At 48.0% G+C, this 27,116-nt stretch overlaps 2 long non-coding RNA genes across 2 annotated transcripts in view; one reads left to right on the plus strand and one right to left on the minus strand.

The window, feature by feature from the left end:
* Positions 1 to 520: 520 nt before the first annotated feature.
* On the minus strand, positions 521 to 16,689 carry LOC141250442 (uncharacterized). Its single transcript, XR_012312674.1, has 3 exons — positions 16,439 to 16,689; positions 15,653 to 15,755; positions 521 to 621 (listed from the first exon to the last, which is right to left on the minus strand). It is a non-coding gene; the product is annotated as an uncharacterized lncRNA (long non-coding RNA).
* LOC141250435 (uncharacterized) overlaps positions 16,401 to 27,116 on the plus strand; it is a 53,116-nt gene continuing 42,400 nt past the window's right edge. Inside the window, exons 1-2 of the long non-coding RNA XR_012312669.1 lie at positions 16,401 to 16,876; positions 18,979 to 19,120. This is a non-coding gene — a long non-coding RNA (uncharacterized lncRNA). The remainder of the gene's footprint in view (positions 16,877 to 18,978; positions 19,121 to 27,116) is intronic.

Consider the following 27,116-nt stretch of genomic DNA (forward strand, 5'->3'; position numbering starts at 1 on the left):
TCATACACTTAATGATATACAGTCATTAGTCCACAGGTTATGGTAGTAAACAAAGTAATATAAATAATGTCAGTCCATATCAATTATGTATTAGAATGATCACAAATGACCATATCTGTCTACAAACCACAGAGATTGTAAAACATGAAACCACAAATTTACATCACATAAGACATAATGGTACACATGCAAAGTGTGGTTTAAGGGTACCCTGCCTAACTTGAGTAAAGTGCAGCGCCATGCATGGACCCCACAGTGGAAGAATCCCCCGCTTACAAACCCCAACGTACGTTTCCTCTTTGAGTTATAGCTTTATCAGGGGGGAATATGATGAGCCCCAAGCCACAGCCTCTTTATATACCTTGTGGCATTGTAAAATGCCATATGCCAGACACTCTATAGCGCTACACCGCTTCCTGTCTCTCACCTCCGAACCGGAAGTACAACTGCGTCACCGCGGCAGGAAGTGCGCGCACGTCCAGGAGCAGGGACGCGTCACCATGAGTTCCGGACATGCGCACTCGCGGTCCTAGACACTGTGTCTCTCTTTTTCAGCCCATGCCAATTTCGTCCGGAGGATGGTGTCCATTCACATCAGATCGTACCAAAGACTAGAGGGGGCTACATCAAAAAAACAACAGATTTAATCCTTTAAAAAAAAATAAAATTCTAAAAAATATATATTTAAAATGTAATGTAGGTACATAACACAGAAGACACTGGGAACGATGTTCACAAAAAAGGGGCAAAACTAAGGGATTCATTCAAACCCCCAAGGGTCATCGTCCCCAGGGTTACAATCCAGCGCGTTTCATGCTGGGCAAGGACCCTTCTAATATTGCCTCCGCGGATCCCACCATGGACGACCTCAATCCCCCTAACCTTAAGGGAAGCAGGGTCGCAATCATGGTGGGTCCTAAAATGGCGGGGCAATGTTTTCAATAAAGAAGGGTCCTCCACGATCCGGGCAGCAGCAATGTCCCTCACATGCTCCCTCACACATCTGCGCAACTCTCTTGATGTCAGACCAACATATATGTGTTGGCACCCGCAGGTGGCATAATACACCACATTGCAGGTGCCACAATTCATATATTCCTTAATAATGTTTTAGTACTGTACGCCGACATGAATGAGGCAATGCGGAGGACATTGCTGCACGCCAGACAATTCCCACACTGAAAGCATTCGCTCAAAGATCGAGTAGATTCAAACAAAGATGGTGTTTAGGGAGCATAATGACTCCGAACAAGTATGTTGTGCAGATTTCTAGATCTGCGAGCTGTCATTAATGGATAATCCACCAGTGAATCCCTTAAATGAGGGTCGGTCTGGAGGACAGGCCAATGACGCTTTAAAATGGACATGATGCTCTCCCACTCATGGTTGTAGGTGGTAATAAATCTGACCTTAGACTGATTAGAGGTCATACCCCTGGTCACCTTAGTACGAAGCAATTCAGTGCGAGAAGTGTGCTTCGCTCTAAGGTACCCTGTCTTGATACTCCGGTTGCTGTAACCTCTCTCTCTGAAGCGCGATGCCAAACACAGACACACAACAGCTGATCGGAAGACAGCAGCGCTCCATCAGCACAGAGTCAGCTGTGACCGTGTTGACTCTGTACCAGTAAGAGTGCACTGCTCTCTGAGGAGCAGTGCGTGCCATAAAGATCAGTATTGAAGCCGGCAGGCCATGAGAAGGAGTTGCACTTCACATTGCTCCGATGAGCAGTGCAGCCGGGTACAGAATGAAATGTTCACCCCTCTCTAAGGAGCGTGCACGTGGACGAGATACAGGAGCAGATAGGCACAGTTAATGTGAAGGCGCTGCACTTGACAAATGAGAAGTGCCGTAGGTGGGCGTGTCCTGGATGGGCGGGCCCACCGGAGGATTCTCCGGTTATCTGGTGGGCCAGTCCAACCCTGCCTATCAGTATGTCTTTGGAGTGTGGGAGGAAACCGGAGAACCCAGAGGAAACCCACGCAAACATGGGGAGAACATACAAACTCCTTGCAGATGTTGTCCTTGGTGCAATTTGAACCCAGGACCACGGGCAGCATTTATACTACTTAGCAACATGACCTTGTTTCCTTTGTTCGTCATGAAAGTTGTATTTAGATTTTTTTTTTCTGCCATCAGAGACCATGATTTTCTGTGATTATGGATGGACGGTCACACCAGAGGAATACTTCCTGGGTTTAATGGGTTGCTAACAAAATCAAAATAAGAACTCCGTTTTCTGTACATACAGAATAAATAATAATCTGTGCCAATACAACCTAGTTCTACATCTGCACTGATTTGCAGCTATCCCCTCCCTAATGATGATCCCACATGACTCTCTTTACCCTACTTATCCATCCTCCAGTAGTTCTAATGCTGTTGGACGATTGTGCTCAGATGCACCTGACTCGCCCCCTGGGCCGTGGGGTACCCGGTGTTATGTTCTGCTACCAGAGCTAAGGAAAGAGAGGAGATCTGTCCCTACGATAGAACTCAGCTTAATCCCTACGATGTAACAGGGGACCTGATCCTGCGATCAGACCTGCTAAAGTCCTAAGCTAGTCTGTACGGAGACCTATAGATGTGGGCAGGGCCGGCTTCAGGTTTTTGTGGGCCCCGGGTGAAAGAGTCTCAGTGGGCCCCTTTAACACATACCACGATTCATGATGCAGAGATACAGCGGAGAAATATATATATAGTACAATGCAAAGATTTCACTTCTTACATTACATGAGTGATATCTATTGTAAATTCCACAATAGCTCAGAAACCAGCGAATCGCTCCACACAGAATACTGGCCCCCATACAAGGCTCCATACGGAATACTGGCCCCCATATAACGCTTCATACAGGATACTGGCCCCCATATAACGCTCCACACAGAATACTGGCCCCCATATAACGCTCCACACAGAATACTGGCCCCCATATAAGGCTCCATACGGAATACTGGCCCCCATATAAGGCTCCATACGGAATACTGGCCCCCATATAACGCTTCATACAGGATACTGGCCCCCATATAACGCTCCACACAGAATACTGGCCCCCATATAACGCTCCATACAGGATACTGGCCCCCATATAACGCTCCACACAGAATACTGGTCCCCATATAAGGCTACATACGGAATACTGGCCCCCATATAACGCTTCATATGGAATACTGGCCCCCATATAAGGCTCCATACGGAATACTGGCCTCCATATAAGGCTCCATATGGAATACTGGCCCCCATATAAGGCTCCATACAGAATACCGGCCCCCATATAACGCTCCATTCAGGATACTGGTCCCCTTATAAAGCTCCATACAGGATACTGGCCCCATATAATGCTCCATACAGGATACTGGTCCCCTAATAAAACTCCATACAGGATACTGGCCCCCATATAACGCTCCATACAGGATACCGGTCCCCTATATAACGCTCCATACAGGATACCGGTCCCCTTATAACGCTCCATACAGGATACCGGTCCCCTTATAACTCTCCATACAGGATACTGGCCCCCATATAATGCTGCATGCAGGCTGTTACCCCCCACATAATGCCCCATACAGGCCCCCCCCTTTTAAAGCTCCATGCAGGCTGTTACCCCCCACATAATGCCCCATACAGGCCCCCCCCTTTTAATGCTCCATGCAGGCTGTTACCCCCCACATAATGCCCCATACAGGCTGCCCCCCCTTATAATGCTCCATGCAGGCTGCCCCCCCCCTTTATAATGCCCCATGCAGGATGTCCCCCCCCTTTATAATGCCCCATGCAGGATGCCCCCCCCTTCTCTTTATAATGCCCCATGCAGGCTGTCCCCCCCCCTCTATATAATGCTCCATGCAGGATGTCCCTCCCCCCCTTTATAATGCCCCATGCAGGATGCCCCCCCCTTCTCTTTATAAAGCCCCATGCAGGCTGTCCCCCCCCTCTATATAATGCACCATGCAGGATGTCCCCCCCCTCTATATAATGCCCCATGCAGGATGCCCCCCCCTTCTCTTTATAATGCCCCATGCAGGCTGTCCCCCCCCTCTATATAATGCCCCATGCAGGATGTCCCCCCCCCCTCTTTATAATGCCCCATGCAGGATGTCCCCCCCCTTCTCTTTATAATGCCCCATGCAGGCTGTCCCCCCCCCCTCTATATAATGCCCCATGCAGGATGTCCCCCCCCTCTATATAATGCCCCATGCAGGATGCCCCCCCCCTTCTCTTTATAATGCCCCATGCAGGCTGTCCCCCCCCCTTCTCTTTATAATGCCCCATGCAGGCTGTCCCCCCCCCTCTATATAATGCCCCATGCAGGATGCCCCCCCCCTCTTTATAATGCCCCATGCCTCCATACATTAAAAAAAAAATCAAATACTCACCTCCCTCCTCCTCACCTGCTACCTGCTACCTGCTGCCCGCTGCCCGCTGCCCGCCGCTCGGCTCCGAACTCCAGCGTTGTCGGTGTCTTCCCGCTCAGCGCTCCCTGTGACGACTCAGGAGAAGGCGCGGTGTAAAGACGTCACCGCGCCCTCTGACCTGAGACGTCACAGGGAGCGCAGAGCAGGAAGACAGCGGATCTGCGGAGGCACGGAGAGAGGTAAGTATCGGGCTGCCGGGGCCCTGAGCAAGCGGGGGGAAGGGCAGGCGCTGACACCGCTCTCCTCCGCCCATAGCCCAGCGGGGTGCGCGACCGCCAATGGGCCCCTCTGCCTGCTCAGGGCCCCGGCATTTGCCCGGGTGCGCCGGGTGCTGACGCCAGCCCTGGATGTGGGGAAGGAATCCCTACAAGTACTAAGGACTGGGAGGAAAATGGGACACCTCCTAACAGAAATAGTAGCAGACAGACGAACATACAAAATATAAAGAACACAGAGGTCCGTAGACCAAGCAAACTAACAGAGTTAGATACAGAGCACAGGCTAGCTAGAAAGTAGTTATACAATGAAGTCCAGCAAAGCCAGAAGGGCAGAGCAGGATTAAATAGGCCAACAAGGTCATGTGACCAGCAAAGGAAAAAACCTAAGAGCAAGGTTCTAACAGTACCCCCCCTTCTAAGAGGATCCTCCGGATCCCCTAGGACCAGGCTTATCAGGAAATCTCCTGTGAAACGCTCTGATAAGTCTGGACGCGGAAACATCATCCGACCTCACCCAAGAGTTATCATCGGGTCCGAAACCTTTCCAGGCCACAAGATACTGCAAACTACCTCTATACCGTCTAGAGTTAAGGATGCGAGAAATTTCATATTCCCCGTCCTCCACCACCGGAGGAACAGAGTCAGATGCGTCACAATCCGATACAACAGCTTTTTTCAACAAAGAGACACATGAAATACCAGATTAATTCTCCAGGAGGTAGGAACCTCCAACCTAACAGCAGATTGGTTGACAACCTGAAGCACCTTAAAGGGCCCTACAAACTTGGGACCCAATTTCTTAGAAGGAATCCTCAACCGCAGATTCCTAGAGGACAACCAAACCATGTCACCAACAGCGAACAAAACCTCCTGTCGTTTCCTATCAAAGTAGTCTTTAGATTTTCTGTTGGCCTCCTGAAGATTACCACGCACATCCGTCCAAACTCTCTCCAAATCACCGGAAAAATTCTCCTCCTCAGGCACGGCAGATCCCAACTTGGAGAACGACCCAAACGACGGATGTCTCCCAGAACAACAAAAAAAAAGGCGAACAACCAGCAGAAGAAGATGTATGATTGTTCAGAGCAAATTCAGCAAGTGGCAGAAACTCAGACCACCCCTCTTGATTGTCTGCCACAAAACAACGCAAGAACTGCTCAACATCCTGGTTTTTCCTTTCTGTCTGGCCATTAGATTCAGGATGATATCCGGACGAGAACGACAAATGAACTCCCAACCTGTCACAAAAGGCACGCCAAAAACGAGCCACGAACTGAGGACCCCTATCAGAAACAATGTCAGTAGGAACGCCATGAAGTCTGACAATTTCCTTGACAAAGGCCTTAGCGAGAGTTTTAGCGCAGGGCAGTTTGATGAAGGGAACCAAGTGACACATCTTGCTAAAACGGTCCACGACCACCCAGATGACAGTAAAACCCTCAGAGGGGGGAAGGTCAGTTATAAAGTCCATAGCCAAATGTGTCCAAGGAGCACTGGGAACCTCCAAAGGACAAAGCAACCCCGCAGCAGGAGTATGTGAGGACTTAGATCTAGCACATATAGTACATTGACGCACCCACTTAATGACTTCCTTCTGCCATCCAGGCCACCAAAAACTGCGACCCACCAGTCTCTTGGTCTCAGAGATTCCGGGATGACCTGCCAACCGAGATTCATGACACTCAACAAACAAATCTCTCCTAAAGGTCCCAGGCACAAACAACCTCCCATGAGGAGTGTTAGATGGGGCATTCTCCTGTGCTTTAAGAATCTCATCTTCCAAAACGGAGTCCAAAGCAGCTATCACAACACCTTCTTGTAAAATGTTCTCCTCTTTCTCAGCACCGACTATGGGAGAAAAACTGCGAGACAAGGCATCCGCCTTAACATTCTTAGTACCAGGGATCTAAGTAACCGAGAAATTAAACCGCGAGAAAAACAGTGCCCACCTAGCCTGACGGGCATTCAGGCGCTTGGCAGCATCAAGATATATCAGATTTTTATGATCCGTAAGAACCTGAACGGGAAATTCCGCACCTTCCAAGAAGTGGCGCCAGTGTTCAAATGCGAGTTTAATAGCCAATAATTCCCGATTACCAATATCGTAATTCAGTTCAGTCTCCGAAAATTTTTTTGAAAAAAAGGCACAGGGATGTAATCCATCCCCGTTATCCTGAGACAATACTGCGCCAACCCCCACAGAGGAAGCATCAACCTCAACCAAAAACGGCTTAGTCACATCAGGCTGCATAAGGATGGGAGCAGAGGTGAACCTCTCCTTGAGATACACAAAAGCTTCAATGGCCTCAGAAGACCACTGAACCGCATCAGCACCTTTCCTGGTGAGATCGGTCAGAGGTTTGACAATACTAGAAAAATTTTTTATGAATTTTCTGTAATAATTGGCGAAACCTAAAAACCTCTGTATCGATTTCAAACCAATAGGCCTAGGCCATTCCTGTACAGCTTGAACTTTAACCGGGTCCATCTCAAAACCTTCGCTGGAGATAATGTAACCCAAAAAATTAATTCTCTGTACAGCGAACTCACATTTCTCCAGCTTAGCAAAAAGCGAATTGTCCATTAATAACTGTAATACCTCACGTACGCTCCGCCAATGAGACTCCAGATCCGGCGAATAAATCAAAATGTCATCCAAATACACAACCACATTTTTGCCGATCAAAGGTCTAAGGATGTCATTAATAAGATTCTGAAAAAATGCAGGAGCATTAGTAAGACCAAAAGGCATAACCAGATTCTCAAAATGACCCACAGGAGTGTTAAAAGCAGTCTTCCATTCGTCACCCTCCTTCATGCGCAACAGATTGTATGCCCCCTTAAGGTCAATTTTAGAGAACCACTTGGCCCCCATTAACTGGTTAAACAGATCAGGAATCAATGGCAGTGGGTAAGGATTGCGTACAGTAATTTTGTTAATCTCACGAAAATCCAGACAAGGACGTAAACCGCCGTCCTTTTTTATTACAAAAAAAAAATCCAACCGCCACAGGAGACTTAGAGGGCCTAATGTGACCGGCGGCCAAACTTGTCTGTATGTATTCCTCCAAAGCCTTCCTCTCAGGAATAGTAAGGTTAAATAAACGACTTTTAGGAAGAGTCGCTCCAGGGACAAATTCAATAGAACAATCATAGTCTCTAAGAGGAGGCAAAACCTGCGATTCCTTCTCAGAAAAAACTCTCCAAAAATCCTGAATAGGAACAGGCAATTCTCCCATATCCAAAGCTGCAATACGCCCGTTACAACACTTGTCATAACATTTATGGCTCCAGGATTTAATTTCACTGGTAGACCAATCCAGTACAGGATTGTGAAATTTTAACCAGGGCAATCCCAATATTACTGGAGAAGGCAAGTTATTCAAAACTACCAAATCCAATTTCTCATGGTGAACACCATTAATAGTGAGAGGAAATTCACAGACCTTGAGAGTAATATTCTTCAAAGGGGAACCATCCACAGAAACCACAGCAATGGGGGATGATAAAGGTTCGGGTTTTAAATTGAGTCTTTCCAAGAATCCCCCATCAATTACATTCAGAGTAGACCCACAATCAACAAACACCCGAAATTCCATTAATTTTTCCTGAGCAATCGTGGAAGCAGCTAAAAATACACCCTTGGAATTTAAACAGGCAATACGGGCATGACTGACCATTTTTTTTCTTTCTTCATACGAAGCTCACAGCCTTTAATCAAATGACCAGATTTTCCGCAATAGAAACACAAGCCTTCAGAAAATCTACGGTCTTTTTCTTGAGAGCGAGGTGCCACCGATCCAATCTCCATCGGTTCACCACTGTTAGTACACACATTCTCATAACCAGAAACTGACATAGCAGAGGATTTGCTCTCATTAACCCTTGCACGCAGTCTCCTATCCACCCGTATAGCTAATTGCATAGCCTGTTGCAAATCTTCAGGTGTAGGATAAGCAATTAGCAGGTCTTTAACCCTTTCATTGAGCCCAGCAAGAAATAGACTTTTCAGAGCAGAATCGTTCCACCCTGTTTGAGTAGACCAACGACGGAAATGAGTACAATATTTTTCCACATTACCTGATCCCTGTCTCAAACGTCTTAACTCAGTCTCAGCTGATGAGACACGGTCAGGATCATCATATAATAGCCCCAAAGCAGAAAAAAAACTATCCACTGATCTGAAGCATGTATCACTAGGTTGCAAAGAAAAGGCCCACTCCTGAGGCTCTTTGCGCAAAAGTGACATTATGAACCCTATGCGCTGGGATTCATCCCCAGAGGACTTGGGTCTCAAACGAAAATACAATAAGCAAGCATTTTTAAATGAAAAAAATTCTCGGTGTTCACCAAAAAATAAATCCGGCAAACATACCTTAGGCTCCAAGAAATGTGCTCCAGGACAGTTACTCACGTGCTGACGGAGCTCGGCCACCTCCAGAGAGAGTCCCTGCAGGCGATGAGCCAAATCCTGAACCGACACCATGATGGAACAGAAAAATCTTTCCTTAGAGAATTTGCAGGCTGGACTTACTGTTATGTTCTGCTACCAGAGCTAAGGAAAGAGAGGAGATCTGTCCCTACGATAGAACTCAGCTTAATCCCTACGATGTAACAGGGGACCTGATCCTGCGATCAGACCTGCTAAAGTCCTAAGCTAGTCTGTACGGAGACCTATAGATGTGGGGAAGGAATCCCTACAAGTACTAAGGACTGGGAGGAAAATGGGACACCTCCTAACAGAAATAGTAGCAGACAGACGAACAAACAAAATATAAAGAACACAGAGGTCCGTAGACCAAGCAAACTAACAGAGTTCGATACAGAGCACAGGCTAGCTAGAAAGTAGTTATACAATGAAGTCCAGCAAAGCCAGAAGGGCGGAGCAGGATTAAATAGGCCAACAAGGTCATGTGACCAGCAAAGGAAAAAACCTAAGAGCAAGGTTCTAACACCCGGGCCCGGGCTTCTGTACGATGCTGGGGGTAGTAGTGGCAACCCGATCCCGTGGCTCAGGGTGGTCAGACCAAATTGTGACAGTCTATTTATAGATTTATGAATGTCCGACTACGCCACCCGTGGATTGCGGTCAGAGATTACCGCCGTTGCGAGGCAGACCGCTGAGGCTGGTGTTGGTGTGCAGCACAGGGGTAGGATAACTCCCCACGGGAAGAGTGTAGCCTCAGGGCAGTGTATATGGATGCTGGGGGTGATAGTGCCGGCCACAATAGTAAAAGTTCAGAGCCTGTTTCCAACAGTTCTGGGTCTTTATTGTAGATATTACTAATGACCCAACAGTAGTACCGGGTAGGAATGGGCCTGGGTATCGGAGAGCATTAGGGGGAGCCCCACCGGTCAGGTTGAGTGTGTAGGCCTACCGTTTTCTGTATGCTCTTGCTGACTATCCCCCTTTTCGTGGTGTAATAGCCCATGTCCCTGAGCTGGCCGTGTACTTCTCGCCTGTATGGCTTGCGACTCGGGCCTTGGGTACCTTTTGCTTTCTCCTGCTGTACTGGTCCCTCTGTGTGGCGGAGCCTCCAGGCTTCTTAGGCCAAGGGACCTGAAATCCCTCGCGGGTTGGTTCTCTGCTGCTGGGCTTGCAACCCTGACAGCCTCGGACCCCAATGTCCGGTTGTGTGCTTCTCTCAGCCAGGACCGGCTCTCGTCACCTCTGTCCCTGGCTTGCAGTTTCTCCTCTGCCTCACGGACTCCTCAGCCGCTGCTGACCTGTCCCTCTTCTCTGAGAACCCTTCTGGACACTTCAGAAGTGGGTTCTGGTCTCTCTAACCCTGCCCCAGTTCTAGCTTTTATAGGGGCTGCCTGCTCCCCCTACTGGCCTGGGAGGTGCTGCATGCTAATTGTCCCTGACCAGGGAACCTCCCTCCTGCTCTCAGACACAGCCTTTAATATTTGTGGCATCCAGGCCTGGGGTGACACACATGTAATGACCCTGTCTAATAAATCATCTGACGGCTGGGTTGTAGCACAGTTCAGCTATGCTATGCTGAAGAACCCACTGATGCCATCTGAATTTGTACCTTATGATGCTGTCTAGTTTATGAAAAACAAGTGCAGATATGACCCTTTCTCATAAAGTATCCCCCAGACCATCTGACGGCATCATCATTGCCTTGAAAGCTGTTCTATGTTCAGCTCTGCTATACATGCAGGGGAGATCATGATCATAGCTCTATAGATCCGCATGAGCCAATTAAATGTTTTGTAAATAGTAATGAATTGGTCAGATAGTGGTCACCTCATCCATATAAATAAAAACTTTACTGGAATCACACATGAAAAGAACAAATACAAGTTTATGGGTCCATGAAAATCACAGAACGCACATGGATGGCATCAGTGTGGAGTCCGTGTTGTGTCTGTGATTAACTTTGGCTGCAGATCCACATGGAGTTGTCCTGCGGTGCAGATTTTAAATGTGCGACATCTGAATTAAACTGCAGCGATTCGCTGTGGATTTCACCCATTGCTTTACATAGGATGAATTCCATTGCAAAATTCTGAGCAAATGTGCATGTTAACCATGTGCTTTTTGCCACACATTTTGCCCAAGATTAGCAGCAGGGATTTTTTTTTAATGCGAAATTTAGCTTTTTTTCACTGATTTGCTACACCTGTAATTTTTCCCCGCTTTCTGGTACACCACATGATAAAATGAAAGGTGTCATTCAAAAGTGCAACTTGTACCACAAAAAAAACAAGTTGTGACACAGCTATATCGATGGAAAAATAAAGTTATGGCTCTTGGAAGCAAAGGAGGTAAAAACAAAAGGGCAAAAATGGAAAATTGCCAAGTCCGGAAGGGGTTAAACGGCACATTTTCACAGTGAATGCAAAAAAACAAAGTAATGCAGCCACATGTACAGCAGCGTGTGACGTCATCCAGTCTACGGAGCATGCAAGTCCCGGTCCTTACGCGTTTCAGAAAACTCGGTTTCCTTTGTCAGAGGAAACTGTTAACAGTTAACTTTTTGCGTTCAGGCACGCCACCGGCTGGAGCTGCCTGTTCCCTACACTGCAGCTCTACGTGCATCTTTTTTTTCGCCGAGGACCTCCGTACACCCACCGAGTGGGGGTCTTCCTGCTCTTCTTTCAAGCGGATGCAACAAAGAACTTTGCTGGACTGCATAGGTAAATAGGGTAATTATCTACTCCATTAGTGTATTGTGCTTATCACTATGTTTCTTCAGTGTTTAACATGTAACTGGATACACATTGATACATATGCTATAATAGCAGGGTGGGCAAATTAGGCTGATCTCCTAACTTCAATTTTTTCCAATTATTTCTAAATGATCTTTTGCAGCCAGGTTAGTCACCTGCCCCAAAGCTTGCTATTCGGTGTACAATGCACATATACAATCTCTTTTCTTGTTTTTACTGTTTTTATTGGTGTTCATTTACATGTATACTTATTGTGCTGTTGATGTATACATGAAGTTTTTTGAAATTTAGCACACTTGTTGTGTGTCCTATGTGCTTATGGTTTCTTAAACACATCGAAAGCAGACAAAACAGGTTTTCTATAAAAACGACACAAAGCAGCCCAGTAAGTGATACTGTTCCCATGCGCTTGATTCTGAACACTACTCTCATCATGGTTCCATGCCTGCGCTGCGTTCAGCACCAGCAGGGACTATGATGAGGGTAGTGGTAGTCTGCTCACGCAGTGTCCTCACCTGTAAAAAAAATAATAAAATAATAAAATCCATGCACTCACTTCTCCTAGGTGTCCCCCACTGTATTCCATGTGACTACTGGACTAGGTGGACCTCCACAATATTAAAGGGGGTTACCCACAAAGTTCATTTTTAATTAATGGATCTTAATTTCTGCTATCTTTTTAAGTTTCCCATGATGATGATATAAATGTTCCCCTGCTGTGACCATGCTGCAGCTGTGATCCCATGCTGTCCTGTACACTTTTTTTTTTAATACATCCAATTGTGGAACATATTGATCCAAGATCTATTAATTGAAATGAGCTTGGTTCATGGGACAATCTCAAGACTTGGGCTGCATGGTGATACTTAACTGTGATCTGGGTCTTGCTGCCAAAAATCTCTGCCAATACTAGCATATTACTACCTTTTTTTTTGTTGTGGCCAAAGTCGCCTTGTAGCCCCAGCAGCCAATTGCTGGCCCATTCACAGGATGCTGGGCCACACAACACCTTACCATATCACAACTTAGTGGCTAAAGTCTTTTAAAATAGTCAGTTATGTACTGTATAATTAGAGCAGGTGTCTGGTAGTTACATGGATGTACAGTGGGTACGGAAAGTGTTCAGACCCCTTTAAATTTTTCACACTTTATTTCATTGCAGCCATTTGGTAAATTCTAAAGAGTTCAGTTTTTTTGCTCTCATTAATGTACACTCTGCACCCTATCTTGACTGAAAAAAAAACCCAGAAATGTAGAAGTTTTTGCAAATTTATTAAAAAAGATAAACTTAAATATCACATGGTCATAAGTATTCAGACCCTTTGCTCAGACACTCATATTTTAGTCACATGCTGTCCATTTCCTTGTGATCCTCCTTGAGATGGTTCTACTCCTTCATTGGAGTCTAGCTGTGTTTAATTAAACTGATAGGACTTGATTTGGAAAGGCACACACCTGTCTATATAAGACCTCACAGCTCACAGTGCATGTCAGACCAAATGAAAATCATGAGCTCAAAAGGAACTGCCCAAGGAGCTCAGAGACAAAATTGTGGCAAGGCACAGATCTGGCCAAGGTTACAAAAGAATTTCTGCTGTACTCAAGGATCCTAAGAGCACAGTGGCCTCCATAATCCTTAAATGGAAGAAGTTTGGGACCACCAGAAGACTTCCTAGACTTCCTAGACCTGGCTGACCAGCCAAACTGAGCAATTGTGGGAGAAGAGCTTTGGTGAGAGGTAAAGAACCCCAAAATCACTGTGGCTGAGCTCCAGAGATGCAGTAGGGAGATGGGAGAAAGTTCCACAAAGTCAACTCTCACTGCAGCCCTCCACCAGTCGGGCCTTTATGGCAGAGTGGCTCGACGGAAGCCTCTCCTCAGTGCAAGACATATGAAAGCCGGCATAGAGTTTGCTTAAAAACACATGAAGGACTCCCAGACTATGAGAAATAAGATTCTCTGGTCTGATGAGATGAAGATAGAACTTTTTGGTGATAATTCTAAGCGGTATGTGTGGAGAAAACCAGCACTGCTCATCACCTGCCAATACAATCCCAACAGTGAAACATGGTGGTGGCAGCATCATGCTATGGGGGGTGTTTTTCAGCTGCAGGGACAGGATGACTGGTTGCAATTGAAAGAAACTTTTTTTTTTTAATGAAGTGACAGCATTTTAACTAAAATTTTGTTTTCCCGCTGTTAAACCGGCTGATACAGATTTTAGTTTCATAAGTTTGTCCTGTTACCTATATAATTTGTTTTTATTTAAGTCACAATGTAGAGAGTGGGGTATTAAAGGCATTTCAATTTAGTTCTGTAATGTCAGGAATTTTTCAGAAAACAAATAAAGATGGACTGAAATCTGGTGTCATTTTTCTTCTATATTGAACACTTGCAATGTTTAATAAGCCCCCACAAAGCCAGGGGCGGACATACCGCTCCGGCCCGAAGGTGGAGAGGGGCCCATGCAGACAGGAGCATGTGAGAGTGTGAAATGTGATAACAGCAGGAGAGCACTAGGATCCTGTGACTTTTGCTTGGCTGAGCTCAGAGGAGGGGCAGTGCAAGAAACTCTATGTGTTCTAAGAGTGTCTGAGGTGTGAGAGGCTAGACAGGAAGTCTGTGAGAACGGAGCTGCAGGAAGATGCTGTCTTTACACACTTCCCTGTGGAGTTTGTTTACCCCTTTCTCTCTTTAAGAACAAGTGCTGAGCTGGGGAAAGCTGTGTGGCTCTGTGGAGTTTTGTCGAAGTCCATGCTGAGTGAATTAGAGACTTTTTGCTGGAGGAGTCACGTGTTGAGTGATAAAAGAAGGGACTGAGGAATCCATTTCTGTGACGGAGCACATGGTTGGTGTACTGAATAAGAGTGAGAGACTTCGGGAGGAAAGAAGGTTTCTGGTGCCATTTCTACTGAGAGGATATTGACAAGCCTTTGTGAAGAGATCTTCCCAGACCTTAATCTGAGGCTACAGGACTAAAGTCCCCGGCGTGTGGGCTCGGCATCGGCCGACAAGACAAGGAATTTTTGCTGTTTTTGTGAACTTTGTTTTTGTTTTGGCGCCAAAGTTTTCCGGGACTAGCTGCAGCCACCGTGATTCACAGGCCTGTGATAGACTGCATCTGAGGTTAACGGTACCATAATTTTAAGATACCTGGGTATCCTGATAATAAGGGTATAAGAGCAATTGATATAGTTTCGTGCATTATTATTGTTAATAGTGGTAGGATTGTATTCAGTGTGCCATCTCAGGGGGTCCCCATATACCGCCCTCACTAGACTGACTTTGTGTTTAGGTAAAATTGTTCCAGATCACTAGAATAATTCACATAAACTGGAAACCTTGAGATTGGCACATTGATTTCAGCTCTTGCTGATTGTGTGTATCTAGTAGAGGTAGTGTCCCAGGCAGAACCTTAGACTGATTCATTCAATACTGAATTTTAGTCTAATCCCTGTTTTAGTAAAGAAAGTGTTGTTTATTTCTGTCTCTGTCTCAGTTTGTGACTCACTGGATCTCTCTCAGACCCCCGGTCATTACAAGCGTACTGCCCATAAGGGCAGACAACGCAGCCATTCAGTCCATATTATGGGCAGAAGAGGGGCCCTATGTCAAGCAGCACCGGGCCCCTTTCACTCCTGCCCCTAATCATTCTGACCCCGAGCCGGGGAGAGAGCGGAGCACACAGCGCAGAGAGCAGGGCTACAAACAGGGGGCGTGTCCTGCAGGGAGAGAGACGCTGGCCAATGAACGCTTTCCTCATCAGACTGAGGAGAGCGCTCATTGGCTGCAGCCTCTGGCTCCTGCACGGCGCCCAATAGTAAGTGTTCACCTCACCTGCAGTCAGGGTCCCCGGGCTGCACAGCACACAGAGGCCATAGTGGAGGAAGAGCAGGAGTGACTGTGCTTCTGCTGCTCCCTCCGGTCCTTCCAGCAGTAGCTGCTGACAGAGAAGAGGTGGGAGATTAGGCTCACTGCACAGGACAGCACAGCAGCAGGGGCTGATGTCAGTATACTGTGTCCCCATCCCCCACAGTGGTGTCTGAAGCCCTCTCCACTTCATCTCTGAGCTATGTGGCAGAACTCATGCACAGCTCACATCTGAACACCTGGTATCATAGATTAGTGCATGTATGTATAGGTGTGTGTGTATACATGTGTGTCTATATCTGTGTCTATATAACTGTGTGTATACGTGTGTGTGTGTATATATATGTGTGTGTATGTACTGTATATGTATATCAATACAGTATATGTATGTACGGTGTATGGTATATGTGTATGTATGGTATATGTGTGTATAGATATATGTATGTACGGTATACGTGTGTGTGTATACATGTGTGTCTATATTACTGTGTGTGTGTGTATATATATATATATATATATATATATATATATGTGTGTGTGTATGTACTATATATGTGTACAGGGTCGGTCTGGCATGGCGGGAAATCGGAAATTTCCCGGTGGGCCCCGACATGAGAGTGAGAGAATTGGTGGCGGGGGCCCTTTAAAAGTGTGAGCCTTTTAAAAGCACGGCTGAATCAAATGTAGCATCGCGCGCACGGCACATTCATTGGTGACAGCGGGCCTGCGGTGACGTGCATGCAGCATACTTACTACGTGACTCTCTGACACTAAGAGGATGGATTCTGTGGCAGACTGTGGTGTCAGGTGACATTGAAGGTGCTCTCGTCTGGCCTCTGATACGCCGCGGCCGCGCTCTGCTTTCTCTCTGCTCCGGGGCCGTCCTCCTATGATACGCCGGAGCCACAGAACCCGACGTCTCGCTCTGCTCTCCCTGCTCCAGGGCTTCTCATACGGTTCCATCCCGGCTCCATATCTGCTCTGGCCTGCTCCCCTGTAGTAATACCGGCTCCCGACCAGGTGGTGGCACCAGAGCACCGCCCCCTTCTCTCCTGCTCTGACTCTGGGCTTTTTAATACCGGCTCCGGATATGTGGAATGTGGCCTGGCCTGGAATTGGAAACAAGGCTGCAGGCCTACAGCTCTCACTGCTTCAATTTCATGTCAAGAGCACCGTGCCAGATTTTTATGGGTGGGTTATATGGCTGTGTGTGTGTGTGTGTGTGTGTGTGTGTGTATACTTATATATGCCTGTGTGTGTGTATATGCATGTGTGTACAGTTTGTGTATATGCCTGCATGTGTGTATATGCCTGCATACATGCGTGTGTGTGTATATGCCTGCATACATGCGTGTGTGTGTGTATATGCCTGCATACATGCGTGTGTGTGTGTATATGCCTGCATACATGCGTGTGTGTGTGTATATGCCTGCATACATGCGTGTGTGTGTGTGTATATGCCTGCATACATGCGCGCGTGTGTGTATATGCCTGCATGCATGTGTGTGTGTGTATATGCCTGCATGTGTGTGTATATATGCATGCATGTGTGTGTGTATATGCATGCATGTGTACAGTGTGTGTGTATATGCATGCATGTGTACAGTGTGTGTGTATATGCATGCATGTGTGTGTACAGTGTGTGTGTATATGCATGCATGTGTGTGTACAGTGTGTGTGTATATGCCTGCATGCGTGTGTGTACTGTATATGCCTGCATGTGTTTGTGTGTATGTATTTGAGTGCCTGCATGTCTACGTGTGTATATGTGTCTTCACACGTGTGTGCGTACTTCCCTGCGTGTCTGCATTTTTGTGTGTGATTGAATGTGTCTGAGCATGACTGTGTGTGCTTGCCTGCGTGTGTACATGTCCCCATTTCTGTGAGTATGTGTATCTGTGTGGGTATATTAGGGCTCTTTCACATGTCCTGATATTTACGGGACTGGAGATATCCGTGTCCACCTGTGTGTCATCCGTGTGACACGTACCGGCGCTTGGGAATCAGTGTACAGTTAGCACTGTTCCCAAGAGCCGGGTGCTGAGTGCTGCCCTCATCATAGATCCCTGCCGGTGCTGCGATCAGCAGCAGCAGGGTCAATGATGAGAGTAGTAGTCTACTCCCTCCGTGTCCAACTGTAAAAATAGGAATAAAATAAAATAATCCTTATACTCACCTCTCGTAAGCGTCACCCGCTGTAATCCGTGTGAGCGCTCACTCCGAGGAGAATGACTCCTGCAGCGAGCGGGCCCCGGAGCTGCGCTCAGTGATTGACAGGGCACCCCTTGTTGAGCGCAGCTCCAGGGCCCACTCGCTGCAGGAGTCGTTCTCCTCGGTGTGAGCGCTTGCACGGATTACAGCGGGTGATGCTTAGGAGAGGTGAGTATAAGGATTTTTTTATTTTATTCCTATTTTTACAGTTCTACACGGCGGGAGTAGACTACTACTCTCATAATTGACTCTGCTGCTGCTGATCACAGCGCCGGCAGGGATCTATGATGAGAGCAGCGTTCAGCACCCGGTGCTTAGGAAGAGCGCTGTCATCAGTATGCAGGACGTTTTGCGGGAGGTGCAGCAGGTAAAAACATTCATTTGAATGGGTCTATGTGTACCAATGTCTCTGGTACGTGTGGAAACTGTCACCGCATGTACTGACGTGTGAAAGAGCCCTTAGTATGTGTCTGTGTGCGCTTGTTTTCGTGTGTGTAAGCGCGCTTCTGCATGTCTGTGTGGTCTTCCGAAGATTTATTATATTTGGGGAGAGAGGGGAGAGAAATTTTAGGAGACAGAATGGGGAGATGTGTGAAAAAACAGTATGGTGAACCAGAGGAGGGGTGGGAATGAGTGCAGGAGCAGAATGGGGAAGGGGGATGTGTGAGGAAACAGTACGAAGAGTGGGGGAATAGTGTGAGTAGACAGTATGGAGGGAGAAAAATGTGAGGTGACACAGCACAGAGACTAGATAGTGTGGGGGAAGGTATAGAGATGCGGCAGTATGGCGGAAACAGTGTGAGGGCACAGAATGGGGGGAACAGTTTGCTGAGGAGGGGGGAGTGTGATGAAGGGGCACAGTATAGAGACTGGGCAGTATAGGGGGGACACAGTGTGAGAGGATAATGTGAAGAGGGGGCCCAGTATGGTAAGGAGAAGACAGTGTGGAGAGCAGGTACCATAAGAGGGGTAGAGTGTATGTCATGTTTTGTGCAGGGAGCATTGTAAGAGTTAGGTTTATTCAGGGGCTCAGTGTAGATATTTTTATTCCGGAGCATTCTAATGACACTGCTATCTTTAAGGGCATCGTGTCGGGATGTGCTGCAGAAGACCGGATAAGATGGAAGTCTGCAGAGACGAGCTGTGGATGAGAAAAGTCATCATGGAGTCTGGACAAGAGGAAGAAAAGAAAGAGAACAACTCTAATCAGAGAAGACGTCTCAGGTAAGATACCTGGATGTAAATGTTCATCTGTGATCCTCCCTGTGTCTCATCAGTACTGTGGTTCCTGTATGGTCCGCAGTCTGATGATGACTGATAACAACTCCCAGTATCTCTATTGTTAATTACATACTGGGAGTTGTAGGTTTATGTGATAGAAAGATATATGGGGCTGACCTGACATTACAGTTGATGGTGGTTCAGATGATGTATTCATGTACTGATGTGTTTGTGCGCGTCTGCGTGTTTGTGCACGTCTGCGTATCTGTAATAATATGTATTTTTGTAAGATGCGTGTATGTAACTGTGCATTGTGGTGTGTATAACATTCATATGCTTGAGGCACCTTTACTAAATCTATTAGGTATCTTTCACATGTGTTAGGGAATTCCATTTGTCTTTCCACATTTAGGAACAGACAAGTGAAATTTGCTAACCTTGTCATAACTGTCACCATTGGGATGTGCTTGTATGGAGCGGGTTCAGGAGCTGAGCCTGCTCCATACCGGGCAGATGTCGGCTGTGTTACATAGCCGGCGTCTGCCTGTAACAGCAGTGATCAGAGCTCGCCTTGATTGCTGCTGTTTTGAGTATTTAAGTGCCCTTGTCAATCACTGACAGCGGCATTTAGATAGCACAATGGCCGGTGCATGCAGTCACCTGTTCCCTTCAGCCCCCTGTGACGCAGTTGCAGGTTGCTGATGGGTTGCCAGTAGTGCTGAGTGAGCGTGGTCGGATAAGAGACATTACAGTCACCGCGAACTACAAAGTGAGCGTGCTGCAATAACTTCCGGCACCTTGATTGTGACACTTCCATGGAGCCCAACCTCAGGCTGAGCTTCATTGAATGACTAACATGGCAGCCGTACCTGGCAACTAGTGCTGAGTGAGTGTGGTCGGATAAGATGTGACCCCAGCATGCTCGGGTGTTATCTGAGTATCTTGTAGTGCTCTGCTAATATGCTCGAGTCCCTGCGGTAACATGTTTTGCGGCGGTAGACAGAAGCAACACATGCAGGGATTACCTAACAAACCGGCAATTCCTGCATGTGTTGCGTCTGTCTACCGCCGCAAAACATGCTACCCTGGGGATTCAAGCATAGTAGCACTACAAGATACTGGGATAACACCCGAGCATGCTGGGATCACACCTTATCCAACCACGCTCGCTCAGCACTAGTTGCCAGGTGCTGCTGCCATGTTAGTCATTCAATGAAGCTCAGCCTGAGGTTGGGCTCCATGGAAGTGTCACAATCAAGGTGCCGGACGTTATTGCAGCACGCTCACTTTGTAGTTTGCGGTGACTGTAATGTCTCCCTCCTTGCACCGATCCTATGACAGGAAGCGAGTGGCAGTAGGGAGAATAAAATGTAATTTTCTCCGTGTAGCCAATGCTTTTCCAATAAGCCGTCTAACCAGGCTTTAAACCCTATTTACCTGCAGATTACCTATATCTGCAGATAAATAGCGTTTTTCAAGGTGACAAGTTACCATTAAAGGGACTCTGGCAGTACGGAATGACTGTCCGAAGAAAGTCCTGCTGCTCAGTGCTTCACAGTGCAGCCAATCATGTAACTATAGTGCATTATAGAAATGCATAACAAGTAATAAAACCGTTTATGGTGGGCTGTAGTGTGGGCCCCTAGAGTCAGTTCTCCTGGTGGGCCCTAGGCACCCCAGTCCGACCCTGTATGTGTATCAATACAGTATATGTATGTACGGTGTATGGTATATGTGTGTATAGATATATGTATGTACGGTATACGTGTGTGTGTATGTACAGTATATGTATGTGTGTGTTTATGTATATGTTTGTGTGTGTGAACATATTTGTTTTCAGTTCATGTATTATACTGTGATTGTAAAGAATAGAAGAATAAACCTGGCTCTTTAAAGGGTTATTCACCAAATAATCAAGGTATCCTCAATCCATCGGATCGGGAATAACTTGCTGGTCACTGGGGATTGGACCACTGGGCCCCCCAGAGATTCTGGGAACAGAGCTCTGCAGTGTCGTCCTGAATGGAGCAGAGTTGTGCCTGTTTGGCCTCTGCTCTATTCATTATCTATGAGCTGCTGAGCGCTGCGCTCGGTTATTTCCATCAGCTCCATAGACAATGAATAAAGTAGATACCAGATGATACAGATACCAGACATATAATATATACATGGTTGGAATTTGCCGGTTCCAGCCATTATCACGTAACCATGAGGATGCGCTTTTCACACTTGCTGTCATGTGTCAACTAGAGAGTCTCAGCCATATCTTGCAATGTTCTATTCACCAACATAGCTGACACTCTAGTTGTCACCTGACTGCAAGTCTGACTGTGCTGGAACCAGCAGAACCGAATCTTTATCTTTACTGATATATATATATATATATATATATAATTTGTCTCCATGTCAGTGAAAATATATATTTTTAGAGGTGTGGAGGGGCCCATTTACTATGGAGCCCTGTGATTTCTATGCACACCCCTGCTTACAGGGCGGCAATAATGACGGTATCCTGGCTTGTTGCTCGGAGCCCCAGGCTTCGGGGGTCTCACGGCCAGATTTCCCTGATCATAAGCGGCATGCTAGGCAGCGAGGGGGACCCAGGCACATTTCTTGCACAGGGGCCCCAAGCTGTCAATGTCCACCAGGGGCGGACTCAGACTGTAGTGGGCCCCTGTGCAAGAAATTTTTTGCTCCCCCCCCTGCCCTTCATAGGGCAACAAAGTTATGTAAACATAACCCCCCCATGTGCTCTCTCACACCCACATGTGCATCTCTCATCCCCCCATGTGCAGCTCTCATCCCCCCCATGCATCTCTCATCCCCCCATGTGCATCTCATCCCCCCATGCATCTTTCACGCATCTTTCATCCCCCCCATGTGCAGCTCTCATCCCCCCATGTGCAGCTCTCATCCCCCCATGTGCAGCTCTCATCCCCTCCCCCGTGCATCTCATCCCGCCCCGTGCATCTCATCCCGCCCCGTGCATCTCGCATCCCCCCCGTGCATCTCGCATCCCCCCCGTGCATCTCGCATCCCCCCCGTGCATCTCGCATCCCCCCCGTGCATCTCTCATCCCCCATGTGCATCTTATCCCCCCCGTGCATCTCTCATTCCCCCATGCATCTCTGATTCCCCCCCACTCCTAGTTAATTAAATGTATTTAAAAAAAATAAATAAAACTTGTTATACTTACCCCCATGGATCCCTGCAGAATCCTGGCGCTCATCCACGTCGCTGCCACCAGGTTCACCTGACTTCCAGCGCCGTCACATGACCGGAAGTCAGGGGAATCATGAAGGTGCTGACGCAGCAGCGCTGCACTGCTACACAGAGGAAAGCAGCGCTGAGATGTCCCGGCGCTTAACGCTCAGCATGGGGCCGGGGGCCCAGGGCCGGCTCCAGGTTTTTATGGGCCCCGGGTGAAAGAGTCTCAGTGGGCCCCTTTAACACATACCACGATTCATGATGCATAGATACCGCAGAGAAATATATGTATAGTACAATGCAAAGATTTCACTTCTTACATAGTGATATCTATTGTAAATTCCACAATAGCTCAGAAACCAGCGAATCGCTCCACACAGTATACTGGCCCCCATAAAATGCTCCATACAGGAGACTGGCCCCCATAAAATGCTCCATACAGGATACTGGTCCCCATATAATACCTTATACAGAATACTGGCCCCCATATAACGCTCCATACAGAATACTGGCCCCCATATAACGCTCGATACAGAATACTGGCCCCCATATAATGCTCCATACAGAGTACTGGCCCCCATAAAATGCCCCATACAGAATACTGGCCCCCACAAAATGCTCCATACAGAATACTGACCCCCATATAACGCTCCATAAGGAATACTGGCCCCCATATAACACTCCATACAGGATTTTGGCCCCCATATAACGCTCCATACGGAATACTGGCCCCCATATAACGCTCCATACAGAATACTGCCCGCCATATAACGCTCTATGCAGCATACTGGCCCCAATATAACACTCCATGCAGGATACTGGCCCCCATATAACGCTCCATGCAGGATACTGGCCCCCATAAAATGCTCCATACAGAATACTGGCCCCCATAAAATGCTCCATACAGGATACTGGTCCCCATATAACGCTCCATACAGAATACTGGCTCCCATATAACGCTCCATACAGAATACTGGCTCCCATATAACGCTCCATACAGGATACTGGCCCCCATATAATACCCTATACAGAATATTGGCCCCCATATAACGCTCCATACAGAATACTGGCCCCCATAATATGATCCATACAGAATACTGGCCCCCATAAAATGCTCCATACAGAATACTGGCCCCCATATAACGCTCCATATGGAATACTGGCCCCCATATAACGCTCCATGCAGGATACTGACCCCCATATAACGCTCCATACAGAATACTGGCCCCCATATAAAGCTCCATGCAGGCAGTTCCCCCCACATAATGCCCCACGCAGGCTGATCCCCCCCACATAATGCCCCATGCAGGCTGTCCCCCCCCCCCCCCATGCAGGATGACACCCCCTCTTCCTTATAATGCCACATTCAGGATGTCACACATACCCCCTCCCTTATAATGCCCCATGCAGGATGACACACACCCCCCCCTCCCTTATAATGCCCCATGCAGGATGTCACACCCCCCTTATAATGCCCCATGCAGGATGTCACACTCCCCCTCCCTTATAATGCCCCATGCAGGATGTCACCCCCCCCTTATGATGCCCCATGCAGGACTTCACCCCCCCCCCCTTATAATGCCCCATGCAGGATTTCACACACCCCCACTTCACCCCCCCTCCATTATACTGCCACAGGCCTCCATACAATAAAAAAAGAAATCCAATACTCACCTCACGTCTCACCTGCTGCCGCTGCTCCGGACTCATCAGCGTCGCCGGCCTCATCCCGCTCTGCGCTGTGACTGCTCAGGAGAGAGTGCGGTGTAAAGACGTCACCGCGCCCTCTAACCCGAGACGTCACAGTGCAGCAGCCGCGGCGGATGCAGGAGCTGCTGCGGAGGCACGGGGAAGGGGAAGTATTGTGCCGGGTGCCAGGGCCCTGAGCAAGCGGGGGGGGGGGAGCGGGGGCTGACACCGCTCTCCTCCGCTCACGGGTCCCATAGCACGCGGTGAGGGCCCCCGCCTGCTCAGGGCCCCGGCATTTGCCCGGGTGCTGACGCCGGCCCTACGGGGGCCCCATGAGGAGACTCACAAGAGGGGGGCCCCAACGGGGCTCCGAGGGGGCCCCGACCGGCCAGGCCCCATACTGGAGTCAGGACAGTCATGCCCTGATGGAGGCTGGAGGGGCCCCCTCTCCCTCCAGAAGGGTGCATGGATGGACTTCTCCACAAGAGGCCCTCTTGTGCCGGGTGCCAGGGCCCTGAGCAAGCGGGGGGGGGAACGGGCGCTGACACCGCTGTACTCCGCTCACGGGTCCCATAGCACGCGGGATGCCCGATGGTGAGGGCGCCGCCTGCTCAGGGCCCCGGCATTTGCCCGGGTGCTGACGCCGGCCCTACGGGGGTCCCAAGAGGAGACGCACAAGAGGGGGGCCCCAACGGGGCTCCGAGGGGGCCCCGACCGGCCGGGCCCCATACTGGAGTCAGGACAGTCATGCCCTGATGGCGGCCCTGCTGGAGGCTGGAGGGGCCCCCTCTCCCTCGGGGCCCCCATTCAATGAACAGGCTGCACGGGCGGTAGGTCCGCCCCTGATGTCCACCCCTGCACAAAGCAGTGTGACTAATGTAAAAGACTGGAACGATACTAATAAAGGGTAAATGATAACAGAACTGTTAGTTTGTGGATACTAGTCACACCGACCTCCAGAATAAAAATCCTAATGTTGTCCAGCTGCTTTTTAGAGGGTACTTCAATGGATCACTTTCTGATTTGAGAATTGTAATTGCTATTAAGAATTTGTTTAGCCGGATTTCATCCCCAAGCTATGCATGTGCATCATTCACAGAAAAGTCCAGCAATACTTTGCACTTCTCAGGAACAGACTGACTATGTAGTGTTTGAATATATATGCAAAGTGCTTTAGTCGGGGGCAATCTCTCCTCAAGCCTCTTGTCACTTAGTTGCAAACAAGTAGAAGATGATGAGTTTACCACTTTGTTGTAAAATCAAATCCTGGAACTACATCAGTGGGTGCTGAATCCTGCTGGTGATCAGCAAACTATGAAATATATATATTTTTTTAAGCAAAACTATTAGTAATATAATTAAAAATGTATTAGTAATTCATTAAACAGCATTCTACATGAATAGAGAACTGAGATCACCTTGAGCTCTATTACCTGTCCGGTGATGCTTTCTCCTGCCTGACAGCTTATGTGCCGTGGTGTTGGGGCGAGGCTCTAGCTGCGTTTTAAGATCGTTCTTTAAGCATGCCTAAATAATAAGGTGCTAGTTGCACCCTTGGTATGGCTGGGTAGTTCGGTGCACTTTTCCCACCTACTTGTTTTTCATTTACTCTCCTCTGGCTCCTGTAAAACCAGTAATGTCAATCAAGGAAGAGGAGATTGTAAACAGCCCACATAAAGCATGTTTGTTTTTTGTTTTTTTACACAAGCTTTTAGTTCAAAGTAGCCTAACAAAGGCATATTGTTGGGTTTTGGTAAAGTAGCTGACTGTGCCCTTTTAAAGGGAATGTGTCCACCCTCCTGGGCGATATCAGACCTCTCCTATGGACATACAGGTGATAGAAAAGTAAATCTATACTTACCTGTATGGCCATAGTAGGGGTCTGATTGCAGAGAAATCTGGTTTTATAAAGTCTGCTTTCCAGAGGCTTGGCGTCCGTGCGACACCAAGCAAACCCCTCCAATCTGCTTACTATTCCCCTAAATCGCCGCCTCTGTGCTAAATTACCATATCCCTCCCCCTCCCCTGCACGGCACAGGGTCCTGTGACTGCCCTGTGACAGGCCCTGCTCTGCCTACCCTGTATGGCCATAGTAGAGGTCTGATATAGAGATTCCCTTCAACCTCCACCCACAGCGGGCCAATGGTTGAACAGCTGTGTAACAAAGTCATGGGTTTTTAGCCCAAAAGGGAAGACTTTCAGATTGTTGTAACTTATTCTTAGCATAGTGCCCAAAGGCCTGATCATAATGGTTTGCTTAATGAAGTGACTGATTTGGAATCAGAGTAACTATCCAAGATGCTTCATTAAGAGAGTACACTGAAGGAAATGTGCACATGATGTCTTAAAATTGTGATCTTCTAGAAGGACAGGTAAGGGTCTCACTAAATGCTGATATGGCGGCCTGCTGTGCACTGGTGGCACAGAACCCAGAAGGGTGCATGGATGTAGTTCTCCACAAGAGGCCCTCACACATTCACACACCTCCACCCTACCACCTCAGACCAGCAGAGGGAGACCGTTAGGGATATATAAAGGGAGGGTGGAGCCAGGCAGCTCAGTCAGAAGTTAGTTAGTCTCTCAGACACAGAGAGGGACAGAGCTCAGAGTTGAGCAGAGAGCGTGCTGACGCTCAGAGAGCAGCGAAGAGGCAGCAAGCTGGCTGCTGTGCTTAGGCAAGCCAAGGCCTACACAACGTGTGAGGGCCCTGAGTGTGGCCGAAGGCGAGAGGAGAAGGAAGAAGTAGCGAGGGGGCAGAGGAGCATACCAGGCTCACCCCGATATATATACCGGACACCGGGTCCGCACCTACGGGGACCCTTTATACCCAGTAGGGACCACCGGAACCCCTGGAGGACTACAGGTCCCAGGTTCACCAAATGCTGGGCTAGGAGTCACGGAGGCCCCAGCGACCAGGGAGAGTGATCTCCAAGAAAAGTCCCTACCACCAAGTCAGCAGGTGCAAAGAAAGACAGTAACCAAGCTAGGCCTAGCTCCAGGCAGGTCAGAAGCTTAGCGAGTAAAGCCACGGATCAGGAGTCCTATACACGCTCACTGGGGAGAGTTCAAAAGTGCACCCTTCGTCCGGAGTACCCTGAACCGT

Source organism: Phyllobates terribilis, unplaced genomic scaffold (genome assembly GCF_046119375.1).
Source record: "Phyllobates terribilis strain yellow unplaced genomic scaffold, ASM4611937v1 Scaffold_2__4_contigs__length_985480577, whole genome shotgun sequence".
Taxonomy (NCBI): domain Eukaryota; kingdom Metazoa; phylum Chordata; class Amphibia; order Anura; family Dendrobatidae; genus Phyllobates; species Phyllobates terribilis.